Genomic DNA, 8,966 nt, shown 5'->3' with positions numbered 1-8,966 from the left:
GCAGATAAGTTATCAAAGGCAGGTTCATCTATGGAACAACCAGATAGACCTGTTAACTACCTCACCCTAAGGTCAATGTTAGTCAACAATCACAAAGAGGAGTGGCTCAACCAATGGGCATCAGGAAACACAGGCAGAGCCATGTACAGAGAAATGACTACGCCTAACAAACTGGACAGTATTAACTTCCTCCCCCGCAAAGAACAATCTACAATCTTCCAACTAAGAACAGGACACACACCACTATTAAATTACCACCTGAACAAAATAAACTCCACACAACTTCCCCTTTGCAGACATTGCGCCCACCCCTTTGAAACCGTAAACCATATCCTCTTTGAATGCCCCTCCCTAATCCACCTTAGGCAGACCCTACTTCCACTACAGCCCAACATAACCAACACCCTGTACGTCAGTGCTGAACAACTGAAGAAAACAGCACACTTTTTTTCCTTGTGTGATGTTGCTAGTTCAGGCTGTCTTGAAGTCAACCAATTACTCTGCAATCGTTTGGGTGTAATTGTTCGGGTGTATTACGTGCAGTTGACCAACAAGTCAAACAAGAACTGGCACATCGATTTTAACTAGTGAAGAGATGTAGTCAACACTGATGAACACTTGTATATGGGTTTATTATGATAAAAGGCCACAGTAGAAGTCTCTGTCACTAAACACGTCGTTACCCTGGACTGTTCTATCGCTAACTGATTTTCCGGTCTCTAACCCAACATATCCCAAACGTCACTAGTCCCGTTCAATATGCGTCTACTATGGTGCGTCGCTAAATAACTAACCTATATAAATAAGGTGTCTAACAGATTCCTCCCCCCCTTGAAAAAAAAATATGTCAATATTTTTTCACTACTGTCAAGTCTTACAAGGGCATTTTCAATCTAAGGGGAAGACCACAAACATAAAATCTTGCTCTCTTCATCTTGACATCTTCATCTTGACAGTTCCTCATATTCATGTCAATGTTCATAACAGTTCATAACATTCCAGAATCATCTTCAGTTCATCATGGAGGAAAATGTGGCATTTTATGGGCACGTCCTACACATCTCAAATGTTCTTCACTGGCAGTAATCTGATAACATACAATATTTCAAAAAACCAATTATAAACTTTATTTACACATTCAATAAATTTTTTCTTCTTACCACCCTTTTATGTGCTTTTGTCCATTTTTCTTTTATACTCACCCTTTTCCATAGAACTAACTTTCGTCAATGATATATGAAATGATTCACACAAAAAAAAATATCCATACTTACTTTCAAATGCTTAACATCAAATTTACTTATCTCCCTTTTTCATAACATATAAATGGTGTCAATATATTAATATGTATTACATAATCAATATAATCATAGTTTATTTACAAAATTATTTCACTTCAATGTCATTCTCGACAATAGATCAGCTACAATATTCACAGATCCACTAATAGCTTTCACTTCAAATTTATATTCCTGTAGTGCTAAGAACCATCTATAAACACGACTGTTTTTCATGCTCTTTTGCTGTATATACTGAATAGGTTTATGATCAGTTAATAATATGAATTTCCTTCCTATTAAATAGCTCTCTAGCTTAGTAATTACCCATATTACAGCTAAGGCTTCTCTTTCAATGACACTATATTTTTTTTCTGCCTCTGACAATTTTCTACTTACATATAATATAGGATGTAAGTTATCATAGTTCTGCATTAAACAACCACCAATAGCATTACCAGATGCATCAGTTGTGACATAAAATATTTTGTCCTTATCGGGTAGTCTTAATATTAGTTCATGACTAAAAACATCTTTAATTCTGTCAATAGCTTTCACACATTCCTCATTACAAACTACTTTTTGAGGTTTTCCTTTTTTAAGTAAGTCATTTAATGGATTTACTATTTCTGCTAAGTTCTTTATAAACTTTCTGTAATAATTTACTATTCCCAATATGCTTTTAATTTGTCTTTTTGTTGTAGGTATTTCAATATTAAGTACTTTCTTTATGTTATCTTCAATAGGGCTAATCATGTTGTTATTTACTTTATGTCCTAAGAAAATTATTTCCTCCAATCCTATTTCTACTTTTTCTGCTTGAATTGTAAGTCCACTTTCTTTTATTATTTTGAACACTTCTTTTACATCTACCAAATGTTCCTCCCAACTATTATTAAAAATACATATGTCATCCAAATAGCAAATAACATTTTCTTTGTTTCCAATTATCATGTTCATCATTCTATTAAATGTGGCAGGTGCATTTACTAATCCAAAACTCATATAATTCCATTGAAAAATACCATATGGTGTTACAAATGCTGTGTAAGGTTTTGCATTTTCTGTTAAAGGTATTTGCCAATAACCTTTAGTTAAATCCAATTTAGTAAAAAATTTTGCTCCATTTAATTTATGTAAAATATCCTCTATATTTGGCATTGGATATGGGTCAAATTCTGTGATGTTGTTAAGTTTCCTATAATCAATACATAACCGTATATCTCCATTCTTCTTTTTGGCTATCACAATTGGTGAAGCATAAGGAGATGTTGATGGCTCAATTATACCTGATTCTAGTAAATTGTCTATTTCTTTCTTTACTTTGTCTTGTAAATGTAGCGGTATTCTATATGGCTTAAGCTTGATAGGTTTTGGATCTGTTACTTTAATGTCATGTTTAATAATATTAGTTTTTCCTGGTATGCTGGAAAAAATTTCTTTGTATTCCTGTATTATTTTATTTATGTCTTTTGACTTTTCCTTAGTTAAATTATTAAGATTAATCTTTTGCCAAGTTTGATTCTCTTTTGTTTCTATTACAGGTATTTCCTTAATATCATTTTCATTGTGATTTTCATTTGTTATTATCATCAAGCATTCTTCTCTTTCTGAAAATGTATTTTCTATTTCCTCCTGAATGTTTTGTATCAACTCATCTTCTCTATCATGATACAGTTTCAAATTATTTATGTGATATGTTTTAATTTTCCCATTTATTTCAATTTGATAATTCACATCACTAATTTGTTTTATCACCTTAAATGGACCTTTCCATTGTTTACCAATTTTATTTTTCAGGTCATTTATTAATATTAATACATTGTTTCCTACTTCTAGTGTTTTCAATTGTCTTTTCTTATTTAGATTCTCATGAGCACTTTGTTTGTACTTCTTATTGTTGTTATATGCTTGAGTCCATATTTCTTTCAATTCTGTTGTGATTGTTGTTTCACTGTCATTGTTTAATTTATTCTCATTGTCTATTAGATTTTCTTTAAAAACATCTAATTCATCTCTGGGTTTTCTTCCATGTATTATTTCATATGGTGAAAATTGTGTTGCTTCATGGATGTTGTTTCTATGAGCAAATAGTACATAGTTAATGTAATGATCCCACTTGTTCTGATTATTCTGAATTATCTTTGTTAGTGATCTTTTTAATGAACCACCATATCGTTCACATAAACCGTTACTCTCCGGGTGGTAAACCGAAGAGTATATGTGTTGTATATTGTATTGTTTAGTCCATTTCTTAAATTGTTCTGACTTAAACTGAGATCCCTGATCACTCAATATAATTTTAGGTATACCATGTCTTGTAATTACTTTTTGAGTTATGGCATTAATGATATTTTCTGCACTTGTATTTGATAATGGGATTGCCTCTGGATATCTACTAAACATGTCTATTACTGTTAGAATGTATTTGTTATTATTTTCAGTTTGAATTAAAGGACCTATTAAATCAATAGATACTTTCTGAAATGGTGCTGTAGGTTCATCCATTTCTTGAATAGGTGCTTTATTCACTAGGCTTTTGTTAGATCTCTTTTGACATATGTCACATGAGTTTATGTATTTGTTGATTGTTGCTTTCATTTTGGGCCAAAATACTTGTTTTGACAAATTCTTATAACATTTCTTTACTCCCCTATGTGCTGCTAAATTATTATCATGTGTCATGATTAAAACATCTTTCCAATATTTCTGTGGTAAGACAAGTTGTTTTATTTTCTTGTTATCATTACTTGTTTGTCTAAATAGTATTTTATTCTCTATGCAAAATTTCTCCATTGGATTATTATTGTTTTTATCTGCTATTCTTGAATAAATTTTCCCAATAATATTGTCATTCATTTGTTCTAATGCAAATGTGGGTGTTGTTTCTTTTTCACTTTGAGATATTTGTGTTTCCAGACTATTTTGTGTTTCATTTTCTATCTCTCTTTCCTTAACATCTGTATTTTCTATTTGTATTACATTATTGGTTTCTTTTTCTTTATCATTACTTATTACATTTATTGTATTTTCCTGTTTCTTACTTTGTTTATCCATTGATCTTGTTATTATCATACTTGTTATATTTTGTGTTTCTATGTTTTCATGATTTTGTCTTATGTTTTTGTATTTGTTTTGCCAGTCTTCTAATTCTTTTCTTGAACATTCTTTAACTCCTTTTATGTTTCCTACTAACATATCATATCTCATTTCTGGTATTGCAATGCCATCACAATAACCAGTGAAAAATGGAGTTTCAATGTATACCCTTATAGCTTTAAATTCCCTTACGGTGCCATCTGCTAATTCTACTTTCCTAGTAAACCCTTTATACCAATGAGGTTTGACAAATTTAGTTTTTACTGCCAAGGTGTTACAACCTGAATCCCTGATTAATTCCACCGGAATTCTATCTACAAACCCTGGGTACACTGCAAAATTGTTCCTATTTCCTTCCATGAAATATATCCTATCTGTACCTTTATTTTTGTATTCCCTACTGTAACTCCTATTTCTATAATTTCCCCTGTCATTCCTATCTCTACTCCTATATCTATTGTTATTTTGTTCATTGTATCTATTTCTACTTCCAGACCTACTATTCCCTCTTCTACAGTTAGCTGCTATATGACCTTTTCCTTGACATTTAAAACAGGTTATTTCACTATATTTTCTATTTCCACTATTTGATCTGTTTCTATTTCTACTTCTATCAACATTTTCTTTGGTGTATCCTATTAAATCTACTTTGCTTTTATCCCTATCAGAAAATGGTTTATTTGGATAGGCATTTTTGTATACTCTCATTATCTCTGTTATTTCATCTATAGTTTTTGGATTTCTTTCTCTAATAAAAGATTGTAACTGAGGATCACATTTATTTACAAAGTTGTCCACTAGAATAAAATTTTTTAATCCCTCATACGAATTATTCACTTTTTCTAATTTTACCCACTTATTGAAGAAATCCTTTTCCATATTAATGGTAGTTTGGGGTTCTATTTCTAATGATGGTATATTGTCAAAATATTTCTTTCTAAAAGTTGTAGCATTATGACCATAGGCATTCAATAACTCTCTTTTTAAAACCTGATAGCTATCATCAATATGATGGTCATGATTTTGACATATTGTTAGAGCTTGACCATGAACAAAGTCTATCAGTATTTCAGACCATTCTTCTTCAGGCATATTAAATGTAGACATTTTTGCCTCATATCTTTTCAGAAAATCACCAATGTCATCCTTCTGTTCATCAAAACTTTGTATCTTTCTCTTTAGCCATGTTTGCGAATTAGGGTTGTCTCTTTGAGTGGTATAATTATTTGAGTTATTTGTGTTATTTCCTTGTTCAGTTTGAGCTCTGGCTTGTGCTGCATCCAGTCTCATCTTCTCCATTTTAGCTTCATGTTCTCTAATCTTTTCTCTCTCTTTGTCTTGCCTTTCTTGGTCCTCTTTTCTGATCCTTTCTTGTCTTTCTATCTCTTGTCTTTTTTCTTCTTTCTGTCTCTCCATTTCTTCCTTCACAACTTGCTGTACATAAGCTGCTAAATCCTTTCCTTTTAACTCCATGGCCTTTCCATCCTGCATAGCGGTTTCCTTAACCTCCTTAAGGTCCACATATGATGATGTAGCCATTGTATTTTATATTTTATATATATTTTTACTTAGCCTATATTGGTTATGGCTATACTTTAAACTTATTTTATATTTATGTTTTTCCACACTTTTATACAAATTTTAAATGTTATGTCTCTATCTATAGATTTAGTAAATGTATAAATCTAGTCTGAGTTATTATGGTTATATTCAAATCTGTATATTAGGTCTAGTATCACACAAATTTAAATCTAGTATATTATAATATGTATAGTAATACCATTTAGATCTATAGTTATCAAGAGCACTATGACCTTTAGATCTAGTATGAATAACTATGATCAATTTTAAAATCTGATGTGACTGAAGTGTCTAGAGTAAATTCTTCAAAGACTGTCTAGAGTAGATAAGATAGATCTAGATCCAGAAATTATGGTTCTATTTAATCATGCGAAATAAATATGTGTATACAGTGTCAAATATATCTTCAACAAGATATATATATCTAGAATGTACTACCTTCATTCATCTTCCAATTAATAATATTTCAAATTAGAGTCTAGATGATTTAATTGTACCAAAGAGATGTACAACAATTTGCAGATCTAAATTTAGCCAGACGACAGTGTTTGACTACATAGCCAGTTTCGGCATTATTCTCATGGCAAAATCATATTTGATTTTAACCGCTCAAACTAAAATTATTTTAGTCTGATTCACAGTAAAAGAATCCTACCCGCACTTTCTATCATTAAGTGAAAAAAAATACAGATCTAATTAAATTAATAAAAATAAATAATTTAAAATAATATAAACAAATGAAATAATTAAATGAGACTATCACTATGGGTTGGGATGTGACAATATGGCACACAATGATAACGTCACGGAGTAACCAGGCAACAACGGATATGACGTTTACACAAACAAAACAAATTACAATCCTAAATATATAATATAGCTTTTCATCTAAATTACGTCTTCTACCCCGACGGGTTTTAAGGCGCACCACCTGATTTTACTCAGGCTAACGTACCAAATTTAGACAAAATCTATTTCTAAGGGCAATCTAAACATATACTAATAAGAAAAATGGCACTTAGCTTTTGATAAGAAAGATCCCTTTGTTCGGACTCCCGAATATGCTAGATCACAACAAATTCCACTGCCTCTCTTCCAGTTCTGACTCGGTTCTCCGGTGCTACCAGTATCCCACGTAATGCCACAGATGTTCTGATATGCCACAGCAAAATGTTCTAGTTTCTTCGGCGACTGTTGATGACCGTATGTGTAGTTCCGACGACTTTGTGTACACAGTTACTGACGAATAGGTTAACGGTTCTTCTGGCGATGACTTGACTTGTGTAGATGACTACTGACAAATAACAGTCTCTTGACGGCAACTTGATCTGGACGACTGACGAATAACGAATTTCTTGACGATGACTTGATCTGGGCTGACGAATAACGGTTCTCTAAAATAGTTCACTGCTTCTGCTGCTACTCTGGTAGTACGACGAAGTTTGCTGTTGTACTCTGCTTCATTAGACCAAACTGTCCAATGTAGACTAGGTGAAACCAAGGTCACCTCCGACGACGTTCCGTTAGACGATTAACGGTTTTCAACGAAATTAAGTGGATGTAGCTGTTTCCACAACTTCACTGCTAACAAGTCTAGGTATGGTCTAGACCGACGAATACTATATATATCAATGTTCAGTACTAATAAAGATTACTTCACTAACCTTCCAAAGGTTAAACACAGTGACCGTTATAAACGTGGCAAGCAACCGGTTCAATGAGCAAACTGCTCCACAAGAATCTCTCCAAGGGTAAGACGACAGAGCGATTTCGATTTAGTTAGCTACCAAACTTGTAGTACTCACAATACTTCTGACAGCGGGCAAACTGTCCTTCTCGAAACTGACGAGGTAAAACTTGATACTCGATGTGGCTCCTATGACGAAGAAAAAAATATGTCCAACAGGTTCACTAACGATCTCTCACCCGTTATGAATGAACGGTTTCTCTGGTTGTAGGTCGATTCAGCATATGAAGATCAGGCTTTGATACTATACTGGTTAAGTAGACCAGACGTTGCGATGATTACTGTCCTGACGAAGGTCACCCTGAGTTAACGGCTCGTTGAACGTACGATCAAGAACATGTAGATCTAGAACAAAGTCACTCTGCGCTGATGTTGTGTTCAGCCGTACTCAAATGAAATCTTATATCTTCGAGTGCACGACCCTCACCTGAGTAAACGTTCTGCTTCGAGGTCCGGTTCGAGGTTCGGGCTTCGGGCGTCGGGGGTCGCCACTGTGATGTTGCTAGTTCAGGCTGTCTTGAAGTCAACCAATTACTCTGCAATCGTTTGGGTGTAATTGTTCGGGTGTATTACGTGCAGTTGACCAACAAGTCAAACAAGAACTGGCACATCGATTTTAACTAGTGAAGAGATGTAGTCAACACTGATGAACACTTGTATATGGGTTTATTATGATAAAAGGCCACAGTAGAAGTCTCTGTCACTAAACACGTCGTTACCCTGGACTGTTCTATCGCTAACTGATTTTCCGGTCTCTAACCCAACATATCCCAAACGTCACTAGTCCCGTTCAATATGCGTCTACTATGGTGCGTCGCTAAATAACTAACCTATATAAATAAGGTGTCTAACACTTGGCACAGTCTGCAAAAGAGCTCACAGCTCAGCAGCAATAAAGCTGGCTAGAAGAATAAGAAGAAGAATTTATGAAGTATCAAGTCAAGTTGTTATTGAATTGAGAAGTTAATTTGATGTGAAAGTTGAAGAAGTATTATTAAATAAGTTTGAAAGAAAATACAGAGATGTTTCTTTACTTCATTGAATTATCAAGTTTGATCATATAATCCCCGGCAAGTCTGTTTGTCACATATATTTAATAAATAAATACGATGGCTCCTACGTCAAAAGTTCTTTGGCGTGACCTCAACGGTCGATCTTGGCCTTGCAGAGGTGACCTTCAAGTTCATTCCCAAGATGCCGGGCAGGCGATATCTCCTCAGTATGGCTTCGACAGGACGGTTTTCTTCCCTTCAACAACTGTA

At 33.6% G+C, this 8,966-nt stretch overlaps 1 long non-coding RNA gene across 1 annotated transcript; it reads right to left on the bottom strand.

Annotated features, from left to right (window-relative positions):
• Nucleotides 1–613: 613 nt before the first annotated feature.
• LOC129925713 (uncharacterized) lies at nucleotides 614–8,551 on the bottom strand. Its single transcript, XR_008777436.1, has 2 exons — nucleotides 6,396–8,551; nucleotides 614–1,087 (listed from the first exon to the last, which is right to left on the bottom strand). It is a non-coding gene; the product is annotated as an uncharacterized LOC129925713 (long non-coding RNA).
• Between the last annotated feature and the right edge of the window lie 415 nt (nucleotides 8,552–8,966).

Source organism: Biomphalaria glabrata, chromosome 4 (assembly GCF_947242115.1).
Source record: "Biomphalaria glabrata chromosome 4, xgBioGlab47.1, whole genome shotgun sequence".
Taxonomy (NCBI): domain Eukaryota; kingdom Metazoa; phylum Mollusca; class Gastropoda; family Planorbidae; genus Biomphalaria; species Biomphalaria glabrata.
The sequence above is the reverse complement of the archived record's forward strand: the minus strand, read 5'-3'. Positions and strand labels throughout refer to the sequence as shown.